Source organism: Schistocerca cancellata, chromosome 3 (assembly GCF_023864275.1).
Source record: "Schistocerca cancellata isolate TAMUIC-IGC-003103 chromosome 3, iqSchCanc2.1, whole genome shotgun sequence".
NCBI lineage: Eukaryota > Metazoa > Arthropoda > Insecta > Orthoptera > Acrididae > Schistocerca > Schistocerca cancellata.
In genome coordinates, this window is record NC_064628.1 from 280,168,168 (window position 1) to 280,193,428 (window position 25,261).

Below are 25,261 nucleotides of genomic sequence, written 5' to 3' on the forward strand. Positions count from 1 at the left end.
CATCACACAATTCATTCGATAACCCCATGAATGATAAGACCTTGCGAAGGTGGGGTGGCCTGTGTGCATCAATGAGACAGATAGCCGAACAGTAGGTGCAACCACGGTGAAGCAGTATCTGTAAAAGAGATCTGACAAACTCATGATTTCTGAAGATGGGTGGCAGCCTTTTAAGTAGTTCCAGGGGCAATATTTCAGACCATTGGTTGACCTGGCCTTATAATATTAACAAACATGGCCTTGCTGTGCTGGTACTGTGAATGGCTGAAAGCAAGAGAAAAGTAGAGCAGTCATTTTTTTCCCCACTGAAGCAAGCATCTATAATGTACAGTGTAATGATGATGACAGCCTCTTAGGTAAAATAATCCAGAAATAAAGTAGCCTTCCTTTGTATCTCCAGGAGAGGACTACTCAGGAAATGTCACCATCAGGAAAAACAAAACTGTAATTCTACAGGTCAGAGCATGAAATGTCAGAGCCCTTAAATGGGGACATAGGTAAAAGAATTTAAAAAGCATACACTGAAGTTTATGGTAAACCAAGATTATCGGTTTTCTAAATCAACCAGAGGTTACTGTACCACCCCATGTTACTACTTCATCTTGTTTATTGGTACTGTTTATTCTGATTTCAGTTGTACAGTAAAAAATTCATGGTTTTTATATAAGTATGTTATATTCTGGAGAATTTGTAAAATTATGCTCTTTTCTAAATTTTTCTATGGTATTACTACACATTTTTGCAATCATAACTAATGCCACATAGATTTGATTATTTTCCAAATTTAATTTTGACAATGATAAATAAAATCTTATTATCCGTCAAGTTGAGAAACATTATTTTATTTCTAAAGCCCCTTCAATTTCTGTAAAAACAATTTCTTATGATCTATAATCTAATGTAAACAAACCTTCTGATGTGGCATATCTTGAAATTTTACATTTTTATTTTACTACTGTTATTCTCAGATTTTTGTACATATAAAAAGATAAAAGTTTACTTATATTCTTACTGTTATAACCTTTAATCACTAATAAATTGTGTGGATATACAAACGTAGAAACAATAGCTGGTTACATGCTACCAATTCCGTATTGGTCATTCGACTGCCGTGCCGTGACATGCGGCCAGCGCCGTTCGTAGCTAGGTGGCGCTCCCGCACTCAGCCGAGTTGCGGAGTGCCTCTATCGCCATTTGCATGTACTGACGTGGCGGCACACTTAAATGTTGTGACACTGTCACAACACTTTTCCCCCCGTGGAAAAAAAAAAAAAAAAACTCTCACTTCCTGGGAGACACGGACAGCGCGGAGACATCCATGGCCTCTTGGGAGGCCCCGAGAAGATCCCGCGGAGAAACACGAGAGTACGGTCGAAAATGTCCAGGATGGAAGCCTGTGTGTGGAACGTGGTGGTGGTTGTTAGGATGTTTAAGGGGGACTAAACAGCTAAGGTCATCAGTCCCCCATTCCAAAAACAGGCGAGACATTAAGGCGCGGAGCAGATAAAACCCCTAGGGGAAGGATACTCCCCCCAGGCCCTAAAAGAACACAAATGCGGTAACGAATATGACAGACACGAAGAGGACAGATGAACACCAGACAGAAAGAAACAGAAAAAAAAGAAGATGGCCGGAGACTGGTTGACTGACCACGACAACAAAAAAAGGAAAGAGTCAGCCAACCGACTACACACTAAAAGCTGCAACCAAATATGAGAGACTCGAGGACAAGAGACACACACAGGGAAAGGTGCAGGACCACTCTAAATGGAACCATAAAAAGGACTAGCATGGATAAAATGTAAAACACTGTCAGCCATGGAGGCATCGTCGCATAAAATCAAAGGCAAGGTGCCCGGGAGATTAAAAGACTGCCGAAGGGTGCGCAGTCGGGGACACTCCAATAATACGTGGGCGACCGTCAGCCGGGACCCACACCGACACAGGGGGGGATCCTCCTGACGTAAAAGATGGCCGTGCGTCAGGTATGTATGGCCGATGTGGAGCCGACACAGGATGACAGAGTCCCTGCGAGAAGACCGCAGTTTATTCTGGGCTGTCATGCCATGCCACTCAACAGACCACACCCCAAGCACCTTACGGCGCAACACCAGCTGCAGGTCGCGAGCTGTGAGGCCAATCTCCAAAGCTGGGGCGTCGATCGCCCCTTTGGCCAGCCTGTCAACACGTTCGTTCCCCGGGATGCCAACGTGACCTGGCGTCCAAACCAAGACCACCGAACGACCAGAGCGGGCAATGGCGGAAACAGACTCCTGAATAGAGGACACCAGAGGAGAAGAGGGATAGCAGCGGTCGATGGCCTGAAGGCTGCTCAGGGAGTCACTGCAGATGACGACGGACCTACCTGAGCAGAAACGCATATGCTCAAGAGCGCGCAAGATGGCCACCAGCTCTGCAGTAAAAATACTGCAGCCAGCCGGCAAGGAGCGTTGCTCAACATGGGTAGCGTGAGCAAAAGCGTAGGCAGTGCGACCATCAACCAGGGAACCATCAGTGTAGACAGGCTCACAGCCCGGAAATGATTCGAGGAGCGCAAGAAAACGGCGACGGAGGGCCACAGGCGGAACCGAGTCCTTAGGTCCCTGTGCCAAATCCAGACGGATGGACGGCCGGGACAAACACCAGGGAGGCGTAGGTGTACGGACCCGGAAGGGAGGCAGAAGAGGGAACGACCCCAGTTCTGACAGCAGGGACTGGACACGGACAGCTACGGAAAGCCCAGACCTAGGTCGCCGTTCGGGCAGATGGAGGACCATGGCAGGGAAAAGCAGGCGACGATTGGGATGGCCTGGCGAGCAATGCACGTGGACAGCATAGTCGGCGAGCAGTCGATGGCGGTGAATCCGCAGCGGGGGAACCCCGGCCTCCACCAGTAGACTATCCACGGGGCTGGTACGAAAAGCGCCAGTTGCAAGCCAAACCCCACAGTGGTGTATGGGGTCTAACAACTTCAACACTGAGGGTGATGCAGACCCATAGGCCGGGCTCCCATAATCAAGCCGGGACTGCACAAGGGCTCTGTACAATCGCAGCAGCATGCAGCGATCTGCACCCAAAGACGTATGGCTAAGGCAGCGGAGGGCGTTGAGGTGCCGCCAGCATTTTTGCTTCAGCTGAGTAATATGAGGAACCCATGTGAGCCGGGCATCAAACACAAGCCCCAAGAAGCGGCAAGTGTCCACCACTTCAAGCAGGTGGCCGTCGAGGTAAAGTTCAGGATGAGGGTGGACCGTCCGACGCCTGCAGAAGTGCATAACTCGAGTCTTGGCTGCAGAGAACTGAAAACCATGAGTCAGAGTCCATGATGCTGCCTTGCGAACGGCGACTTGCAGCCTGCGTTCGGCGACTCCCGTAGTCGTGGAGCTAAATGAGATGCAGAAGTCGTCGGCATACAAAGAAGGAGACACCGACGACCCCACGGCTGCAGCCAGACCATTAATGGCCACTAGAAATAAGGAGACGCTCAACACCGAACCCTGCGGGACCCCATTTTCCTGTATATAAGATGAACTAGAGGCGGCACCGACTTGCACCCGGAAAGAGCGGCGCAATAAAAAGGTTTGAAGAAAAGCCGGGAGCCGACCACGAAGACCCCACTCATACAACGTGGCGAGGATGTGATGCCTCCATGTGGTGTCATACGCCTTCCGCAGATCGAAAAATACAGCAACGAGATGCTGACGTCGGGCAAAGGCCGTACGAATAGCAGATTCCAGCCGCACCAAATTGTCCGTGGCAGACCGGCCTCAACGGAAGCCACCCTGGGATGGAGTGAGGAGACCGCGCGACTCAAGGACCCAACACAAACGCCGCCCCACCATACGTTCGAGCAATTTGCACAAAACGTTGGTGAGGGTAATGGGACGATAGCTGTCCACCGCCTGTGGGTCCGCACCGGGCTTCAAGATGGGGACAATAACACCCTCTCGCCATTGCGACGGGAACACGCCCTCGCTCCAAATGCGGTTAAAGATGGTGAGGATGTGTCTCTGGCAGTCCCTGGAGAGATTCTTCAGCATCTGTGCGTGGATGCAGTCTGGGCCTGGTGCTGTATCAGGGCAATCGGCGAGGGCAGCGAGGAATTCCCTCTCGCTGAAAGGAGCATTGTATTCTTCAGAACGACACGTGTGGAATGAGAACGGCGTCCGCTCGGCTCGCTCAATTAGAGAGCGAAAGGCGGGGGTAGGATGCAGTCGCAGAGCTCTTAGCGAAGTGCGCGGCAAGCCGTTCAGCAATGGCGGCAGCGTCTGTGCACACAGCGCCGTCCAGGGAGAGCCCAGGGACACCCGTAGGGGTCTGGTATCCGTAAATCCGCCGGATCCGGGAACACACGAGCGAGGGGGAGACATGGGAGCCCAAGGATGAGACATACCTCTCCCAGCACTCCTGCTTACGCCGTGCAATAAGACGATGGGCGAAGGCACGGAGCCTCTTAAAGGTGATGAGGGTCTCCAGAGACGGGTGCCACCTATGACACTGGAGAGCCCGCCGACGGTCGCGAATAGCCTCAGCAACCTCCGGCGACCACCAGGGTACAGTCCTCCTCCGAGGGTGGCCAGAAGAACGGGGGATGGCAGCCTCGGCCGCTGAAATGATGGACGTGGTTAAAACACGCACCACCTCGTCAATGTCACCCTGTGGGGGAGACTCAATGGTTGCAGCAGAAGTAAAAGCCGGCCAGTCAGCCCTGTGGAGAGCCCAGCGGGGCAGGCGCCCTGAAGAATGACACTGGGGCAGTGACAAATAGATGGGAAAATGGTCACTACCACACAGGTCAGGATGCACTCTCCAGTGGAGGGATGGGACAAGTCCAGGGCTGCAAATAGAGAGATCGATGGCCGAGAACGAGCCATGGGCCACACTGAAATGCGTGGGAGCACCGGTGTTCAAGAGGCTAAGGTCGAGCTGAGCCAACACATGCTCCACGGCCTGACCGCGGTCATCGGAGACAGTCCCACCCCATAGAGGGTTGTGGGCATTGAAATCGCCCAGCAGCAAAAAAGGTGGCGGCAGTTGGGCTATCAGAGCAGCCAGGACATGCTGCGCGACAGCACCATCAGGTGGAAGGTAAATACTGCAGACGGTAATAGCCTGTGGCGCCCACACCCGAACAGCGACAGCCTCTAAATCTGTTTGTAGAGGTACAAACTCGCTGTGAAGAGAGTTAAGGACATATATGCAGACGCCACCAGACACCCTTTCATAAGCTGCCCGGTTCTTAAAATAACCCCGATAGCCACGGAGGGCGGGGGTTCGCATTGCTGGAAACCAAGTTTCCTGCAGAGCAATGCAAAGGAAAGGATGACGGCTGATAAGTTGGTGGAGCTCAGCTAGACGGTGGAAGAAACCGCTGCAGTTCCACTGGAGGATGGTATTAGCCATGGATGGGAAAGGCGTGAAGGGATTGGGGAGGCAGATTACGCCTCCGGGGCCCCTGCTGCTACTGAGTCACCACCTGGACAACAGCTATCTATTGCATCCGAGGGACTGGCGAGATCCATGTCCTCAGTGGACGCCAGAATCTCCACCTCATCCTCAGACGCAGAGCTTGTAGGAAGCGGTGGAATGGGTGCCACCGCAATGTCGGTAGCCTTGGGGAGTTTCTTCTTCTTCTGCTTCTCGCACTGCGCCTTGGGTGGTTCAGGCTGGGAGGGCGTCACTGGGTCAGTCTCAGGGACAGACGATGACCGTGTGTCCCGACGACCAGGGACTGGCGGTTGTTTGAGCCACTTGTGGCTGTCGGCTTTGGAACCGGTCGGAACGTGCTCCTGAAGTAGATGGAGCAGGAGCAACAGGAGGTTTAGTGCCCCCCACCATCAAGGGGGCAGGTGTGGGACTTCGACTCTGAAGCTGACTGGAGTGGATGGAATTGTAGAAGGAGTGACAGTTGCGGCATAAGAAGCTGTCATGCGCACTGGATGAAGCCGATCATATTTCCGCTTCGCCTCAGTGTACGTCAGGCGGTCGAGAGTCTTGATTTCCATGATCTTCCGCTCCTTCTGCAGAATTGGACAGTCTGGCGAGCAAGGCGGATGGTGTGCACCACAGTTCACACAGATTGGAGGCGGCGCACAGGGATGATCAGGATGGGAAGGTCGACCGCAATCGCGACAGACGAGGTCGGAAGCACAGCGTGAAGACATGTGGCCGAACTTCCAACACTTGAAGCACCGCATCGGGGGAGGGATATACGGCTTGACATCACAACGGTACACCATCACCTTGACCTTCTCAGGTAACGTGTCACCCTCGAAGGCCAAGATGAAGGCACCGGTGGCAACTTGACGATCCCTTGGACCCCGGTGGACGCGCTGGACGAAATGGACACCTCGGCGCTCCAAGTTGGCGCGCAGCTCATCATCGGACTGTAAAAGGAGATCGCGGTGAAAAATAATTCCCTGGACCATATTTAAGCTGTTATGTGGGGTGATAGTAACAGACACATCCCCCAACTTCGTACAAGCCAGCAAGGCTCGTGACTGGGCAGAGGATGCCGTTTTTATCAACACCGATCCAGACTGCATCTTGGACAAGCCCTCCACCTCCCCGAACTTGTCCTCTAAATGTTCGACAAAGAACTGAGGCTTCACAGACACAAACGAGTCCCCGTCAGCTCTGGTACAGACGAGATACCGGGGCGAGTATCTTTCGCTCTCATTCACAGCCTTTCGTTCCTCCCATGGTGTGGCCAGGGAGGGGAACGATTTGGGGTCATACACATTAGCCTTAAAGTGAGCTTTGGAATGCTTAGAGACTGCTGACGGCTGGCCGCCAGCGAGAGATGATGTACCACGCTTCATTGCGGGTCATCCGCCCTGATGCCACCTACTCCGACCAAGGACACTCCCCACGGGCGCCACCCAGCCACAGCAAAGGCCACCTGGCAGGATGGCCATTGCCGGGAGTCCCGATGCCCCAGGGCGATGGGCATCTACTCCTTGGCATACGTGGGGAGTTAACGGCGCAGGCATCAGTAGAGCGATCCCTGTGTTGTCAGGGGGCTACAACCAAGAGGGTACATGGCGGCCCCACCACAACGGACTGGCTACCGTGCTGGATGTTAGGTGACATGTGGTCCATGGGCGTCGTCAGTGCAGAAAATGGCCCTGCACAGTGCTTGGCAGAAAGTGCATGCAGGAGCGTATCCATGCCCAAGCGATGGAGAGCGGGCAGGACTGCAATGCAACGACGAATAAGATGGCGAAAGTTCTCAACACAACATGGACACAATGCACCAAGTAAGGCGCCCTTCCCCAATCGGCTCGCTCTTCGGAAAAATTTTGAGATATGGAGGTCAAACCTGACAGGGGACCATCACATAAGGCCGAAACGTTTGAGACTCCTTTTAGTCGCCTCTTACGACAGGCAGGAATACCGCGGGCCTATTCTAACCCCCGAACCCGCAGGGGGGTGTGTGGAACGTGCCTCCTGGACAAGATGATGGGTGAAAACTCCGGAGCAGCATCCATAGGTGTGGCGGACCTGGGGGTGTGCTCCAGCGAGATGGGTCCCGGAGAAGGCGGCGTCGCGACTGGGGCCGGTTCCGGCGTACTCGGAAGCGGTAGCGACGTCGGCTGCAGCAACACGCATGGGAGATTGGCAGCAGCGACAGGACTGGCTTCTCGGGCTGGTGGAGGCGAAGGAAGGGACGGTGGCACCGGCGTGGCCACCACTCATGGGCGCATCTGGTCGTAATGGCGAACAACCATGCCGTCGTCCGTACGTATTTCACAAAGCCGGCGGCTGCGAAGAGCCTTGACCACCCCTGGAATCCATTTAAGGCGAGATCCATACCTTCGTACCCACACGTCGGCGCCCACCGAGTATTTTCCCGCATGAGGGGACACAGTACAAGGCCTGACAGAGTGAAGCAGGTGCAGTAGAGTGCGCGGTTGGCGGCCATGCAAGAGTTCAGCAGGGCTGCGATCACCCAGAGGCGTGAAGCGATAAGAACTCAGAAAATGCAACAGAGCGTCATCTGTGGAAAAGTCACTAAGGAATTTTTTCATCTGGCTTTTGAAAGTGTGGACAAGGCACTCGACCTCCCCATTCGATTGCGGATGGAAGGGCGGTGCTGTAACATGATGAATCCTGTGTCCAGTACAAAAATCACGGAAGGCCTGCGAAGAGAACTGAGGGCCATTGTCCGTGACAATCGTGGATGCAAGACCTTCTAGCGCAAAGATTTTGGACAAAGCCAGCGTCGTCACCGCAGTGGTGGGCGACAGACATCGAACAACAAACAGAAACTTCGAGAAGGCGTCAATCAACACCAGCCAATAAGTGCCGAGGAAGGGGCCGGCAAAGTCAGCGTGCACCCGTTGCCATGGCTGCGGCGGGTCAGGCCACGGAGAGGGCACTGTACAGGGTGCAGCCAGTTGTTGAGCACACTGACCACACGCAGCGACTATGTGGTCGATGTCTGAATCAATACCAGGCCAATAAACGTGCCTGCGAGGCAGGGACTTAGTCCGAGAAATCCCCCAATGGCCTTCATGCAACAGTTTGAGAACATCTTTGCGAAGAGAGGCTGGCACCACAACCCGTGGAGATGCGCCATCTGTGGCCAGAAAACAACACCATCACGAACAGACAGACGAAGGCGCAAGGCATGGTAGTAGCGAAGGGGATCCGATGCCCGGCCCTTGGTCCTGTCCGGCCAACCTTGTTGAATAAAACCAATCACCTGACGCAGGACCGGGTCCCGCGCAGTAGCCGACGCAACCTGCAACCCTGTAAGCGGAAAACCCTCGACCGCACGACGTTCTGCCTCATCAATGTGGAAACAGAGTAGTTCATCTCGATCGAAAACCGGGTCGGGGTCCATCGGCAAACGCGACAACGCATCAGCGTTGGCGTGCTGGGCTGTGGGGCGATAGTGAATGTCATAGTGAAAACGAGACAAGTATAAGGCCCAACGTTGCAGGCGGTGAGCTGCCTTACCCAGAAGCGACGCCGATGGGCTGAACAGAGACCAGCGGCTTGTGGTCGGTGATGAGGTGAAACATAGAACCATACGAAAAAATGCTGAACATTTTTAGAGCATAAATGATAGCGAGCGCCTCCTTTTCGATTTGAGAATAACGCCGTTGCGCATCGTTGAGGGTCTTGGAAGCATAGGCGATGGGTCGTTCCGACCCATCCTCATACCGATGGGCGAGAACAGCCCCTAGGCCATACTGGGACGCGACAGTCGCCAGAACCAAGTGCTGACCCAGATGGAATATGGCAAGACAAGGTGCTGACTGCAAATGAGCCTTCAGGCAGACAAAAGCCTGCTCACACTCGTCGGACCAACAGAAAGGAACATTTTTGCGTAACAGCTGATGCAGAGGGTGAGCTACTGCCGCCGCGGATGGAATGAATTTGTGATAATAAGCAATCTTGCCTAGATAGGCCTGAAGTTCTTTTACCGTAGACGGCCGGGGTAGAGCGGTAATGGCTGCAACATGCTGATGTAGAGGACGTATACCCTCACGGGACAAGTGGAAACCAAGGTACACGATGGAGTGTTGGAAGAACTGTGACTTGTCCAGATTGCACTTCAACCCAGCCGAATGCAGAACCCGAAACAGTGAACGCAAATTGCGAAGGTGCTCCTCAGTGGAGGCCCCTGTGACAACAATGTCATCCAGATAGTTTATGCAGCCAGGAACAGAAGCCGTGAGCTGTTCAAAAACCGCTGAAAAATGGCCGGCGCGCTAGCGACGCCAAATGGTAACCGCTGGTACTAATACAACCCACAAGGAGTGTTGATGATGAGAAATTCCTTGGAAGACACATCCAACGGCAACTGATGGTACGCCTCCGATAAGTCAAGTTTGGAAAAGAACTGGCCCCCAGCGAGCTTGGTAAATAACTCCTCAGGATGGGGAAGAGGATAAGTGTCAATGAGGCTCTGAACATTGACAGTGGCTTTAAAATCACCACACAATCGCAGACTCCCGTTTGGTTTAGAAACCACCACGATTGGCAATGCCCATTCGCTGGAGGTAACAGGAAGGAGAATCCCTGAAGCTGTTAACCTGTCTATCTCAGCTTTGACAGGTGCACGCAACACCACCGGAATAGGGTGTGCCCGGAAAAACTTAGGGCGAGCTGTAGGTTTAAGAGTAATGTGGCCTTCAAAATAATTGGCACGACCCAGACCAGCAGAGAACATGGACGAGAATTCAGAACACAATCCATCCAGCTGTTGATACGGAATATCCTCAGATATGAGCTGCACATCATCATCAATGGAGAACCCGAACAACTGGAAAGCATCATAACCGAACAGGTTTTCAGTGCCCGCATGATCCACCACATAAAACGTGAGGGGCCTAACAACAGACTTGTAGGCAGTAGAAGCATCAAACTGGCCAACGCTACGAGTTTTCTGTTTATTATAAGTTCTCAGATTGCGCGTAACTGGAGACAAGGGAGGGGAACCCAACTCCAAACATGTGCGAGAATTAATGAGAGTTACTGCAGAGCCAGTGTCCACTTGAATGTGAATGTCTTTATCCAGAACAGGAACAGTAATAAACAACTTATTTCTTTGAGAAAGCACACAGTTAACATCCATGTCCGATGCCTCGTCCTCGTCGACAGAAACTTTAGGGGACTGACACACAGAAGCAATGTGGCCTTTTTTCCTACATGAATTACACGTGGCCCAACATTTTGGACTCGCGGCCCAGTCATGCTGTACAAAACAACGTGGACAAGAAGGAAGTGCAAAACGAACCTGCTTCTGTGGTTGCTGTTTTCGCTGCGAGCGTGGTGGCCCAACGCGACGTTGTTGATGCGAGTGAACCGCCACCACATCATCGGTCCCCTGGGAAACAGGCAAATTGTCCGTGTCGAAAGTGGTCTGTATAGCGCCTACATCACACCACGCGCCTATTTGCTCACCAGCAGCATGAGACGCTTCAAAAGATTGAGCGATGCTTAGAACTTCTGACAACGACGGGTTTGGCAGTTGTAAGGCACATTGCCGAACTTCTTTATCAGGAGCAAGCCGTAGAATAGCATCCCTAACCATTGAATCAGCATAAGATTCATGATGAGTGTCCGTGACAAACTGACATTTCCTACTCAGACCGTGTAGTTCCGCCGCCCAAGCCCGATAAGATTGGTGGGGCTGTTTACAACACCGGTAGAACGCCACGCGGGCGGCAACGACGTGGGTGTTTTTTCGGTAATAGTTAGACAATAAGTCTAACTATTATTCTCATAATCCTCCCAGTCTTCAGCGGCCTCGTCATAAGGAGGGAATGGAGGCGGAGAAGAGGAAGACAGATGATGAGTAAGCGACATCGACAACGCCTGAATAGCAGCTGTCAGCTGTGTTTGCTGCTCAATGAGCGCTTGCATAAGCTGTTCCATGTCTGCCCCGACACGAACACACAAATCCACAACGCAGGAACAAAAATATCCCATCCTCGTCACCAAAAAGTGTTATAACCTTTAATCACTAATAAATTGCGTGGATATACAAACATAGAAACAATAGCTGGTTACATGCTACCAATTCCGTATCGGTCATTTCACTGCTGTGCCGTGACATGTGGCCGGCGCCGTTCATAGCTAGGTGGCGCTCCCGCGCTCAGCCGAGTTGCGGAGCGCCTCTATCGCCATTTGCGCGTACTGACGTGGCGGCACTCTTAAATGTCGTGTCACTGTCACAACACTTACTATTTGTAAAAGAGATCTACCTCCAATTTGAACAAATAACTTTGAAAAACACGATTTGCTAGACAGAGATGAATGCATGCCAAATGAGGCAGTCTGTGGTTAGTAACTGTACTGCACATGTTTTTTGTTTAGAGAAATTCTGATCAAATGCTTTTCTTTGGTGTTAAAGCTGTGCTTCTTGTAATCAAAATGTGTAATGAGAGATCATCAAAATAAATATGTTGAAGTTAAAATTCAACTATGTGCTCCAACCAAACACAATGAAGACTTATTTTTAATCATCCCCTACATGCTGATGCCAAAGGAAGTATTAATATAACATCTCTTGGAACATTCAGCAATAAATGCAGTATCAGTAACACTCACTGGAAGTGCATATATGATTAATTCATAGTTTATCCAAGAGAGTGTTATTATAAATTATAGTGGGAATTAGTGAAGTGTGGTAACAGGAAGAAAAGGACTTCTGATAAGCTCAGTACTTGTTAACAACTCAAAATCAAATACAGATAGTGCTGGAGTAGGCCTAATAATCAGTAAGAAAATAAGAATGTGGGTAAGCTACTATCAACATGATAGTGAATACATTATCATAGCCAAGTCAGATACAAAGCCAACAGTCACTATGGTAGTACAAATTTATATGACGTCTTGGAATTCAATAGTTGGGAAGATAAGGAAAAATAATGGAAGAATATGGACTGTGGGAAGTGAACAAAAGAGGAAATCTCCTGGTAGTTATGCACACAGCTCGATATAATTACTGCTGACATTTCGTTTAACAATAATGCAAGAAGGTTCTATATGAGAAAGAGACCTGAGAGCACTGGAGGTTTCAGATTCATTATATAATGGTAAGTCACAGGCTTACAAAACCAGACTATAATGTGTATTGTATGCCACTTGCAGGAGCACATGTGGACTCCCAATCATAATTTGTTGGTTATGAACTGCAGATTAAAATTGAAGACATTTCAAAAAGATAGGAAATTAAAGATATAGGACCTGAATAAATTGAAGGAATTAGAGGTTGTTGGCAGATTCAGAGGGAGTATTAGGCAACTTTGGGCTGGAGTAGGGCAAAAAATACAATAGAAGATGAACTGGTAGCTATGAGATGAAGTAGAGAAAGTAGCACAGTAACACATTGGTAAAAACACAAGCCCTAGTAGAAATCTCTCAATAACACAGGTGATATTGAAATTAATGGACTATGGGGGCTGGCAGAGGTGGTGAAGACTGCTGGCCTCACTTGCAGGGTGCAAGCAGAGCGCTCATAATTTGCAGCATCATTTGCAGAGTTGATTGGTGTCCTTTGGTTTGAAGCTGAGTGGAGTCACCACCAAATGCTCCATCGATTCTATGATAGTATTGGCTGCAGATTTCTGGATCTGTGTTATGGGCTGGAGAATTGTATGTCTCCCCTGGATAGGTCAGGGGTGCACTACAAAAAGAAAGCAACTACTAGAGAAGCAGAGTACTTGTGCAGTGCATACATTCTTTTTTTCAGCTAGGTGGTAGTTTGAGGTCAAGTGATGAATGCTCATCACTCAGTATGTGGAGAGCAAAATCAGGCAGCTTACAAAGCAAAGCTACTTCGACTGTAAAAATTATAACAGTAAATAGTCAAAGTACTCATAACAAAGTTCCTGAATTTACTGCCACCAGCAATGTTGTCATGCTCAAATTATTCTTGGAACCAAGAGCTGGTGAAACCTGAAGTAGAAAGCTCTGAAATATTTAGCAAGGCTTGGAACATGCACATTAATTTGACCACCACCTTCGTTTGATGTCAACGTGCAATAAGCACTCACAGACAGCAGGTGGTAGTGCTAGCAGTGCAGAGAACATAAAGTGCACCGGAGGGACGTGGAAACCAAGGCATTCATTGTCATAATGCAGAAGCAGAGCAATTTAGATGATGTCCAAAAGGGCATCATTTCTGGCTTTTAGTTAAAGGACGGATACATGTCTGGCCGCCATGGTTAAAGTATACCATGTGTGGCAAAATGGCACCATCCAAAACCGGTGCTGAGGAAACTGAGGTGCACCACGGTTCATAGATGACAGGGGTGAACAATGGTTGTGTATATGTGTGGGTGAACAAATGTGCAATTGTAGAGCAAATAACTGTCCAGATGAACAGTGTCTCCTCAAAGACAGTTCATGCGCCCATGCTGAAGCTGTTCATTGGCAATGGAGGCTGGAGTAGTACACCAGTACCATAACCAGATATCCACTGAGTGGCAACAGGTGCCCTTTTCAGACAAAATCACATTTTATGCTCCATCGGACAGATGGCCATTGAATCGTCGGAGGGGTCTAGGACACAGGAGGGAGTGTTATGGTCTGGGGAATGTTTTTGTGGCATTCCCTGGGTGCTTTCATAACTCTAACAGGTACAATGAAACACTGGAATTTGGGCAGCAAAATAACTGATGGTGGCAGAAGTAGAGAGGGTATAGAATGTAGACTGGCAATGGCAAGGAAAGCATTTCTGTAAAAGAAGGGTTTGTTAACATCTAATACCAATTTAAGTATTAGGAAATCTTTTCTAAAGGGGTCTATCTTGTGGTGCCATTCAAGGAAGTGAAACAAGGACAACAAGCAGTTCAGACAAAATGAGAATAGAAGCTTCTTAAATGTGGTTACAGAAGAATCCTGAAGATTAGATGAGAAGAATAAATAACAAATGGGGTGGTGCTGAATAAAATTGGGAACAAAAAGAAAATAAATAAATAAAAATAACTGAGGGAAATTCAGAGGGTTAAAATTGCAAAGGAAGACCAAAGCTTGAATACAATAATCGGTTTCAAATGAGTGTAAGTTGTATTAGTAATGCAGGTATTAAGACTTTTATAATGGATAGGCACGAATAGAGGACTGCATCATTCCAGTCTTCAGTCTGAAAACACAACAGCCACCTCACCAAATGTCACTGTATTTTCATTAATACCTATTGATGCAGTACTGAGCTAAATGCTATTTGATCAAGAAACACTGTTCTCCTGACTACTTTAATCCATGACTTTCAGGATGACATGTAAGAAAAGTGAGTGTAATATTTTGTATGAAAAATGTTATAGGAATTAGTGCTTGTTGGCATGAAGGAGGTTATTCTGTTCAAGATGATATGTTTTAGTTCTTATGTTCTGACATTCTACAGCAAATGTGTGTCAAAGATAATGGGTTTAGTTTTTTTATGGTTTTAGGGTGCAAAACTGCTACGGTCATAAGTGCCCATTCTGTGGCTTAGGGAGGGGTAAAAAACCAAATGTTAAATCAGCAGCAATGGAAGCAAAACTCAAGAAGGAAGGAAACTAAAACCAGAAGGAAATCTTAGAAAACTACTACTGAAAGGGGGTGGGGGGGGGTGTATTCCTCAAAAGTGAGCTTCAAATGACCGATGTCATCCCACTGACACTGGTGAACTCAAGAATGCAATCTGCAGAGCACATGTCATCTGTTAAAAGGGAAGATATATCAGGCGACAACTGTGAACGGGCGCATAGCAGATTAAAATAGGGGCACTGAAGTAAAAGGAGTCTCACCGTCCTTGGTTGAGAGCTTGTAGGTCACTTCTGTTATACTTCTGTGTATCCTGTGATTTTTTCTTCCAACTATTGGGCTGTAAGCTGTTTGTCACTTGATAACACATGTTGATTTCTTTTGTGAAGTGACTGTTGGTGTAAAGAGTTAAGAAGGTATGGCCAATGAGAAGAAAAGACCATGCCATGCTGGTAAAGATGTTTTATCAGAATGGCAGCAAAAGCAGCACTGCACTGCTGGAATGGTGTCAACAGAAACAGCTGCAAAGCGGCCCAGTACAAATAAATGGACTAAAGGATAAGATCAATTGCCTGGCCAACAGTTTAAAATATTTTGCAGCACATTTTACACTGGTATCATTATGAGATTCAGAATGTGCATCAGATTAGGTAACAAGATAAGCTACAGCACCATGACTTTGCCATTCATTTTTTCGCGCTTGGAAATGGGTAACATGTGGTTGGGGAACAACCTTAGGATGGACAAGCACATAACTGTTGCATGAGGAGTTCTACTCCACCACATGTGTAGGAACATCCACTGCACAGCTTATGTGGCTTTGGTGTGGTTTCACAAGCTCCTTCGGTGATGGATTTTTCTTCAAGGAGATGACAGCACACAGCCTGATAAGATAACAGTAACACCTGTATGTTATAAGGACCTCCTTGCACAATATCTGATCCCAGCTTTGCAGGAACCATTATTTTCATGCAAGATAGGGTGACACCACGTGTCACTTGCCAGGTGAATTCACTTGGCATTTGCCATGACTATTAATAAGTCACAAGGTCAAACAATGTCAATTTGTGGGTTGGATCTAAAAAATCCAATCTTTTCACATGACCAATTATATGTGGCATGTTCTCGCATTGGAAAACCGCCAAGTTTATTCATTTATTGTCCTCAGGAATTGACTAAAAATATTGTTCATCAACTCGCATTAAGATAAAATTAAACAAACATTATTGATTATAAAGAATTGTTTTTAGAAAAATTGATGTTATTTCAAAATAAAGAATAATGAAATTATTATATTATTTGTGTTTCATTTCATACTTTGTTTAATATCCTAATTGCTTGAAATATCATGCAGGACAACATCTGTCGGGTCCGCTAGTATATTTATAATGTTTCAGTGTCCTGCAACGTATACAGCCTGGACTCCAGCTTTCACAACACAATCAGTTTTTAGTTACAGACACCTGGTAATTTGGGGTCTTGGCTGTCTGGAGATTTGTTTAATCTAATAAGACATTTTTTGCAATCTCAACATGCAGTCAACTACCTGGATAGCAACCTCTGATGTGTACTGCATTTCTGATCCAATCAGGGGGAGCCTACATTCATTAACCTTGTGGCTCAAGTTAAGGAAGTCAAAGCCTAGCTTGTCACATACCCTTCAAACTCTCTGGTTCAAGCCTTCCACTTGGCTGAGAACTGCAAGGACATAAGCAGTTCTGGAGAAAACGCTGCAGTTATGAATCTGGTTGGCACCCCTCAAATTTATGAAACTTTATACAAATTTTATGGCATCAGTATATGAAAGCACCAGATATCATTAAAGATAATCTAATACGCTACAAAAAAGTGAATATCAGGGAAATATTGGAAATCTCTTGAATTTTTAAAATTAATCCTGTCTTACACAGTGTTTTCAAATTCAATGAGAAAATGTTTAAACAATAAGAAGGGTTAGCAATGGGTAACAACTTTGCAGGTGTCCTACAGAAATTTTTGCTAACGAACTTCAACTTCACTTTTTAATCAATACCTATGCATTGTTAAAAGAACAATTTATTATTAAAGAAGCAGATGAGACGCTCTCACGGTACAGAAGTAACACAAAAGATGTTAAAGAAATAGTGAAGACTATGTCTTCATTGTACCTTAATATCATACTCACTGTCAATATTAAAGTAATCAAATTAATTTTCTTGACAAGGTGGCAACAACCTACAACAGAAAACAGAGAACTTGGGATTTACAAAAAGGCAGCTACTACTGACATAACTATTAACACACAATTGAATCACCTATGAGAGTACAAAACTACCCATGATTAACAGAATCAAGCAACGGAAAATCCAGGGTGGAATGTAACAATATTATCAAAAGGAAAGTTGTTGCCATGGAGCGGAGATGCTGAGTCGCAGATAGGCACAACAAAATGACTGTCACAATATAAGCTTTCGGTCATCAAGGCCTTTGTCAAAAATAGACGACAACAAACACGGAAACACTTAGTGAGACAACTACAACAGGAGAACAAACTGAATCAGAAACTCTCAATTTTGAAATAGGTTGCTCAGAATAACAACTGACATTGGAACATTGTTGACCACTTGCATTAGAAACTAAAACGTAGCTTTTACCCCAATCATCAATGACATGAGAACCAAGTCACCCCTAAAAGTGATGAACAGGAGACATGTTGCAATGACATATGATGGACATGTTTCTGACCAAATAGTCCAATGGCTTTGCAAACACAAACTAAAAGTAGGCTTTGAAATTATGAACACATGTGGAAAGAACTTGAAACGTTAACATATCATGTGACAAAAATGATAAATCTTAGAGTTCAGGGGCTTACACGAAATGGTGGTAGTTGTGAAAGTTCTTTACATCAGCCTAACACGCAGAAATTTTTTCGTGCAATACACCAAACATACATACAAGGACAGTGACTGCTTACAGTGAACATATGAATGCTGTAGTAGGAGAAGGAACAGAAGGTAGTGTTATGGGAAAATATGAGCTTTGTAGCAGGAATGGCAGATAAGAAAGCTTGAGTTCTATAATACATTTCAGCTTGTAATAGTGAACACACTGTTCAAAACTCACAAGATTCGAGGGTATACTTGGAAAAAGAATGGAGATAGAAAATTCAAGTTGGATTACATCATGGTCAGATAGAGATTCAGAAATCAGATACGGGATTGAATCAGATTCATAATTTAATAATGATGAAGAGTAGACTGGAGATTTAGCAAACTGTCTGAAAGAATCAATGAGGAAAAATGGGTTACTGAAATTTTGTACTAAAATCATTCTCCTTACATGTTATTAGAGGGTTTGGTAGTTTTTTAAACCAAATAAAACTACTGATCTTTGGGCTTCAATCCATCACAGTTAATTTTGTTCTTTTCCAGATGTAGTTATATTTTTTCCTGATGTGATTATGTACATCACTGCACCTGATTACTTACACTGGTGATTGATAAAATAATGAAGTTAACAAATGTGAAGAATATATCATTAGCTGTTTGTGCTACAAGAAAAATTCATTACATGATTCTCTATGGCCTATCCCATGTATAAGTTTTATTGCTCTTTTTCGAAACAGCGATATTCTTTTTGAGTGGATACTGGCTGCACAGTCCCATAATTCAATTCCATAACTAAGAAAGGAGTGCTTGGTTCCATGCTACACTACCCCTAATGTTTTACTAGGAACCCAATACTGCCAAATGTGTTCAGGCATTTGTCAAACCCAAACCCTTCTGTTGTATCGCCACAGGTTATAGCATTAATCACCACTCCAAATCATCCGTTTCCAGTCATTCATTGGTGTTGCTGTTTTCACCACCTCAGGCTTTGCTTAGCATTGACTGCAAAAATATATGGTTTATGAGGTGCTCTGTGGTGTGGCCACTGTACCCTTTTCTTTTTAACTACCTAAGCACAGTCATTGTGCTAGCTGAACTGCTGATAGCACTTTGGACGTCATGATTGATTCCTTCAATTGATTTCATGTGACTTTTTACAACCATTCTTTGCAATGCCCGATAGTCCCTGTCCACCAGCACATGACACCTGCCTGGCTTGACTGTTGTTGTTCCTTCGTGTTTCCACTTTTCAGTCGTCATCAACAGCCGAATTGGACTGCTTTAGAAGGGTTGAAATGTCCCTGATGGATATATTACTCAAGTGACATTCAAAGACTGATCCACATTCAAAGTCACTGAGCCCTCTTGACTGACTCAAGCCTGCTGTTGCTGCTTCTCTACTGACAAAATTAGTTTATGTCTCACTGTGGCCCACTCTCCATCATAAACAAAGCCCTCCTTCCTTTATAACGCCAGGTCTGCCTCTCATGAAATCTAGTGGTCAATTCCCCATTACATAGGGATGTCTAGATAATTTTGATCAGATGGTGTGTACTCTGCCTGAGCTAGTCATATTTGATGGGAATTTCAGTCTAGGACTACTACCATATTGGCAATATTTGACTACCTTCTGTATTTCTCTAAAAGGACATCAATGGTCATAACAGCATAAGTTCTAATAGAATCCCATTTCTACCCTGATAGTTTGTTTTACAGGTGTTAATGTTTGATCTATTCTGTGTTCATTCCTGCAGAATAACTTTCGTTATTTTTAGTGCAACTGAGTTTACGTAATCTATCACATGACAAGTGTAGCCACAATAATGAAAATCTAAGCTACTGTATTTTACCTTATCTATGACATTTCTGTTGATCACAGCATAATTTATTCTAATGGACAATATGTCCATAGTACAACAAAAATTCCTTATCCAAATTTCAGTTTAGCAACCATCAGAGATACGTCTGTTTTCAAATTTTTGGAAAGTAAACTAATGATAGTTAAAATTTCAGCAAAAATTCATGTTTGTACACTAAAAACTGGCAATTTCATATCCAGTAAGTTTTTTGTGTCACTGTAGCCCAACGTCTGATGTCATAAATGTAGCCCTACAACTGTAGTGAGGGTCACTACACACATTATGAATATTAAAAAGTCATATTTATCACAAAGGAAAAAGTCTGAAAAATCAACTAAATATGAGAATTTCAGTAATAGTACATTTATGTTATATGTAGCTTTTCTGCTGCATGCTACAATTGGTTATTGTTGGCACAATGAATAATGGGAAGTGAACATGACAAATCATGAGTTGGATGTGAGTCAGCAACAGCATTGCTTGTTTGTAATTTTCTTTGCTTTGTAAAAGGCAACTGTTCATATGATGAATGGTGGGAAGTGAACATGATGAATTGTGAGTCAGTTGTCAGTAGGCAATCACAATTCTCTTTCGTAAATCCTATGGTTCGTAAATAAAGTTTGCTGGTATCCTATTCTGTTAGGTTGCAACATAAACCATCATCGCTGGCCACAGTGGCCGAGCAATTCTAGGTGCTTCAGTCCAGAACCACGCGACTGCTACGGTCGCAGGTTCGAATCCTGTCTCGGGCATGGATGTGTGATGACCTCAGATGTTAAGTCCCATAGTGCTAACAGCCATTTGAACCATTTGAAATCATCATCTAAATTTTCAGAACAACTGGAAATAAGACAGACAAGAAGGTTATTGCAATGATGAACATATGTTTCATGCTACACTAAACATCAGCCTATCATGGTAATTACAGATATCCCCACAACCAGAAGTCACATGGATTTAGATCTGCGGATCTGAAGGTAACACATCTTGAAATTGCCTAGAGATGATGTGGTTACTACCAAAGATTTCTTGAAGAAAATCTTTTATCTGATAAGTGACATGTGGTTTCACCCTGTCTTGCATGAAAATAGTGGTTTGTATAAAGTTGGAATCACATGTTGCACAAGAATGTTGTCACCAAGTGTAGATGTCACTGTAGACCAAACACGCCCATGACGTGCCATTTCCTTGGTGAAAAATCTGCCAAGAACAAAGGGGCCTGTGAATTTTAAAATTTTCCCGGCGAATTGACTGTTCGTTTGAACAACATAGGGGCCTGTTAAACTACACCATGCAGTCAACACCAGCTGTGTGCAATGGATGTTCCTGCATTTTCGTGTTGAGATTCATCATCTTCACCAACTCACAACCACATTGGCCATTCCAACCTAAGGCCTCAGCCTTCATATACATCAGTCTGGCAGCACATCTAGTTTTCTTCCACTCACAGTCATTGGCTTTGCCAACTCACAGCCAAATTGTTCATTCAAACCTAATCTAGATCTTGGGTATCGCTACATGTCAGCCCATCAGGACATTTAGTTTTCTTTCTACTATCCATATCAAACAAATATGATCAATTCACAGAAAGAAATTATCAACAGCAATACATAGCAAAAGAGCCCGGTAAATAGTAAGTGCAGTTTAGCCCTAAATTTTATTTATGATCATAAACTGTGTGATCCATCTCTTCCTCCACATGTACTCAAACATATTCTAGCATCAATCCATCACATGGAAAGAACATTTGATGCAGACCATGTCCCCTCTATAATGTTCATGTGTTCACCTGCACTTGGATCTCTGAGGTGCATTTTGTGGTTGACAGACAAGTGGATGAACTCTTCATCTGATACAGCAATATGGCCAGAAGAAATCTTAAATCACTATTGATCCCACTGGCAGGCTTTCCAGCACACTTAAGAGCACACGTTTCGTTCTTTTCACAGTGGCTTGGGAGAAACACTTCTTGCTTCCTCTTTCAACCCCACTGAACACCAACCTGCTCCATTCACTGCCACCTCCTACGATCATGGTATGAAGGTCTGGGGATGGACAAAAACTGACCGAAACCAATTACCATCAAAATAAATATTTTTGTGGTCAAGAATGTTGTGTCAATTTTTAAAATGCTTTTAGCCAGACCGTTGTTCTCCACAAGAAATGTTCTCAAAAATTAATTATTGCTTAACTGTAGCAATGGCCACTTCTAACACAGGTAGCTATATCCTAGTGATAAAATACCTTTTCCATAATGAACACTACCACCAGGGCAGAGGGTGGTGTACCATATGCTCATCACAAAAAAAATAAAAATACAAATTTCATTATTTGCTGTTCATTTTTATTAGCAACATACTTGCTAAAGATTTCTTGATCTGTAAGTAGGAACCACAGCCTGGAAATATGTTTTAGCGCTGTCTTAGCAACTTCAAAAGATTTTCAATAGCATTTACTACCAACAGTGGGAGGGACACACTATGAGCACCATTAAAAAATTAAAAAACACAGATTTCATTAACTGTTGTTGACTTTTTTAACAACATACTTTTTTAAAGAGATACTGGGGTCCGAAATCTGAAAATATTGGGTACCATATGACATTTGTTGTGAAGAGTCACTTCTCTAATGCACATCACTTAGCATTCAATTTTTGTGTTAAGTTTAAACAAAAAATTTAAACAATTGAAGAATGTGGTAGAAGATTTAATGGGAAACAATGCATATTTTCTTCAAAATTTAAAACATACAGTATGTGACTTAATTATAATATTTACAAAACTTGACTCCATTGGTACTGCTTGGGTTAAATGCTTCTGTGCATGCTGTAATTCATCTAATTTTGTTTTCACAATCTCTGTGGGAGTGATCTGTAGGAGGCTGTAATATAATAAAAAATTCACCACTTGAAGTTGTTTCTAGAAACATTTTAAGTTGGATTTCCTGGGACAGTTTTCATCTATCTTTCAGCATTGCCAGCTCAGTTCTTTCAGCGTCTACATGACTTTCCAATGGGTTGAACAAACCGTGATCATACTATCTATCCTTATTTGTATCAGTTCTATATCCCCTGTTAATCCTATTTGGTATGAGTTCCACACATTTGAGCAATATTCTAGGATGGGTTGTGTGAGTGTTCCGTACACAGTCTCCTTTGCAGACTGATGGCATTTCCCTGGTATTCTGCCAATGAACTGTAGTCTGCTTTCTGCTTTATCTATGACTGGGGCTATGTGTCAATTTCACAGCCCTACAAATTGTTACAACCAGGTATATTTTGCGTTGGCCAATTCCAACTGTGATACATTGATATTATGGTCATTGGGTACTACGTGTGTGGGACATTCATGTAAGCAAAACATGAATGGCAAGCATCCCAACATACTTCCCTGGGGTGCACCCAAAATTACTTCTGCATCCAATCCAGAGCATAATTTTGCTTCATATCCTATATGAATGCACTTTTGTAATAAGCACCTGCTTTTTGGAAAACAATGAGTACAGGCGTCTACCTGACTCCCTTGATCCGTGGCTCTCAGTACGTTATTTGAGAAAAGTAGTAGTTGCGTTTCACATGATCTATGTCTTCATAATCCATGCTGGGTGACATGAAGGTTTTAGATACCTCATTATGTTTGAGTTCAGAATATGTTCTAAGATTCTACAATACTTGGTTGTTAAGGATACTGGACACTATTGAGTTTTCGGGATGACTTCTGCTACCCTTCCTGTAGATGGATGTGACCTGTGCTTTCTTCAAATCACTGGGTACAGCTTTTTATTTGAGTGATCTATGGTAGCCTGTAGTTAAAAGACAGGCTAACTCGGCTGCAAATTCAGTATAGAATCTGACATGGATTCCTTGGGGACCTGGAAGCTTTGTTCAGTTTTAAAAATTTCAGCTGTCTCTCAGTGCTACTGACATGCTCACCCCTGCCAGGCTTTTGTCTCCCAACACGAGCACCCATACCCAGGAAGAGGGGGAGGTGGCAAGGGCCCCACCCCACCCCCGACAGCTCTCAGGGAAAGGAAAAATATACAGCAGTCAGGCACTTTCTTTCAAGGGAATAATTTAAAAGATTTTATGGCTACTTACAAGTCCAAATTCATCTTCCAAAATATTAAACTAATACCCCAGATCACTGGATCCAGCCCCAACTGGCTCCCCCCCCCCCCCAACACACACACACACACACACACACACACACACACACACACACACACACACAAGCAATTACATGGACACCCTTCTCTCCTGAACTTAGATTAGTCAATTTCAATGACTGATCCCCCCCCCCCACCCAAGAATGTCACCATTAGTTATACAATCCATACTCTACACTACCAACTGATTAGCTATGACCAACTTCAATCAATTACCAACAGCAGCATGCAATGCAAGAGCTGTGTACACCTAAGTACATTTTAGCTCACCTCCACCAAAACAGAAGAGATAGTATTTCATTTCTAATGGACAGTGAAAAATTTCTCATGAAATCAATGAAAATCTGACAGCAGAGAGTGCTATATTCAAATGCACTTCAAAATGCACTTCAAAAACTGACAACGCAGCAACCATTATGAAATCACCACTGATCTCAGCTGAGAGCTAAAACCATAAATTACTCTTTAGTCCTTATCTTTTGTACTTCCAAACATATTTTACATTATTGCTACCAATTTTAACAAATCAATTTATTTTTTATATGTAGACCTAATTAATCACAGCTCTTTTACATTCAGAAGGTAACAAGTTTAAGTAATCAGCATATGTATTTGATTACCCTTTCTTAAAATTTAATACACTCAGTAAATAATTATTGTTATTATATGTCACCAATCCCTCCACCAGCGCCAAGATTTGTTAACTTTTATCCATTATTAACCACTACATGTGTTTGTGTTGCACTCTCTCGTTTATCTGTATGTATGTAATAGTTCGTATTTTACAAATATGAAATAACTTTCTTTTTATTTCCTCTTTTAGATATCTTGATGGCTGGAAAGTTGACCATTAATGCTAATAAAATAAAATGTGACTAAGAGTGTGAATTCTAGAGTTTATTTAGATATCAAGGTCATCATTCCCCTTCAAAGGTCAAAGCAATCTCATTTTCTAATATTAGGTTTCTTCCCACACTACATCTGCAAATAGCATGAGAGGTACTAGTAACTTTAATACCAGTAGGGATAAAATGGCCACAAGGCAGGTACCAATCTAGACTCTAGTGCTTCACTGAGGTGAAGCCTCATCCTGTTGAAAGATGAAAGTCAAGTAGTCAGCGGTCAGTTGTAGCAACAACCAAAAATGCAACATATCCAGCTACACAGAATCTGTAACCATCTACTCGATGAAGAAAAAGGGGCCATACAGCATTTTCTTGGATGTGGCACAAAAGACATTCACCTCTGGTGAATCGCTTTCCAGCTACACATGGACATGCAGCAATTCAGTAAACCACACTTTCACATTGTGATAACTCACATTTCCTGACAGATGGAAAATCACCTCATTGTTTAATATCAAAGGCACTGCAAAGTCAT

The 25,261-nt window shown here is 44.9% G+C and overlaps 1 protein-coding gene across 1 annotated transcript in view; it reads right to left on the bottom strand.

Annotated features, from left to right (window-relative positions):
- Positions 1-24,592, bottom strand: part of LOC126176696 (uncharacterized) — an 84,329-nt gene extending 59,737 nt beyond the window's left edge. The window contains exon 1 of the mRNA XM_049923858.1: positions 24,502-24,592. The gene's annotated coding sequence lies outside the window, so the exon portion shown is untranslated. The remainder of the gene's footprint in view (positions 1-24,501) is intronic.
- Positions 24,593-25,261: the final 669 nt, after the last annotated feature.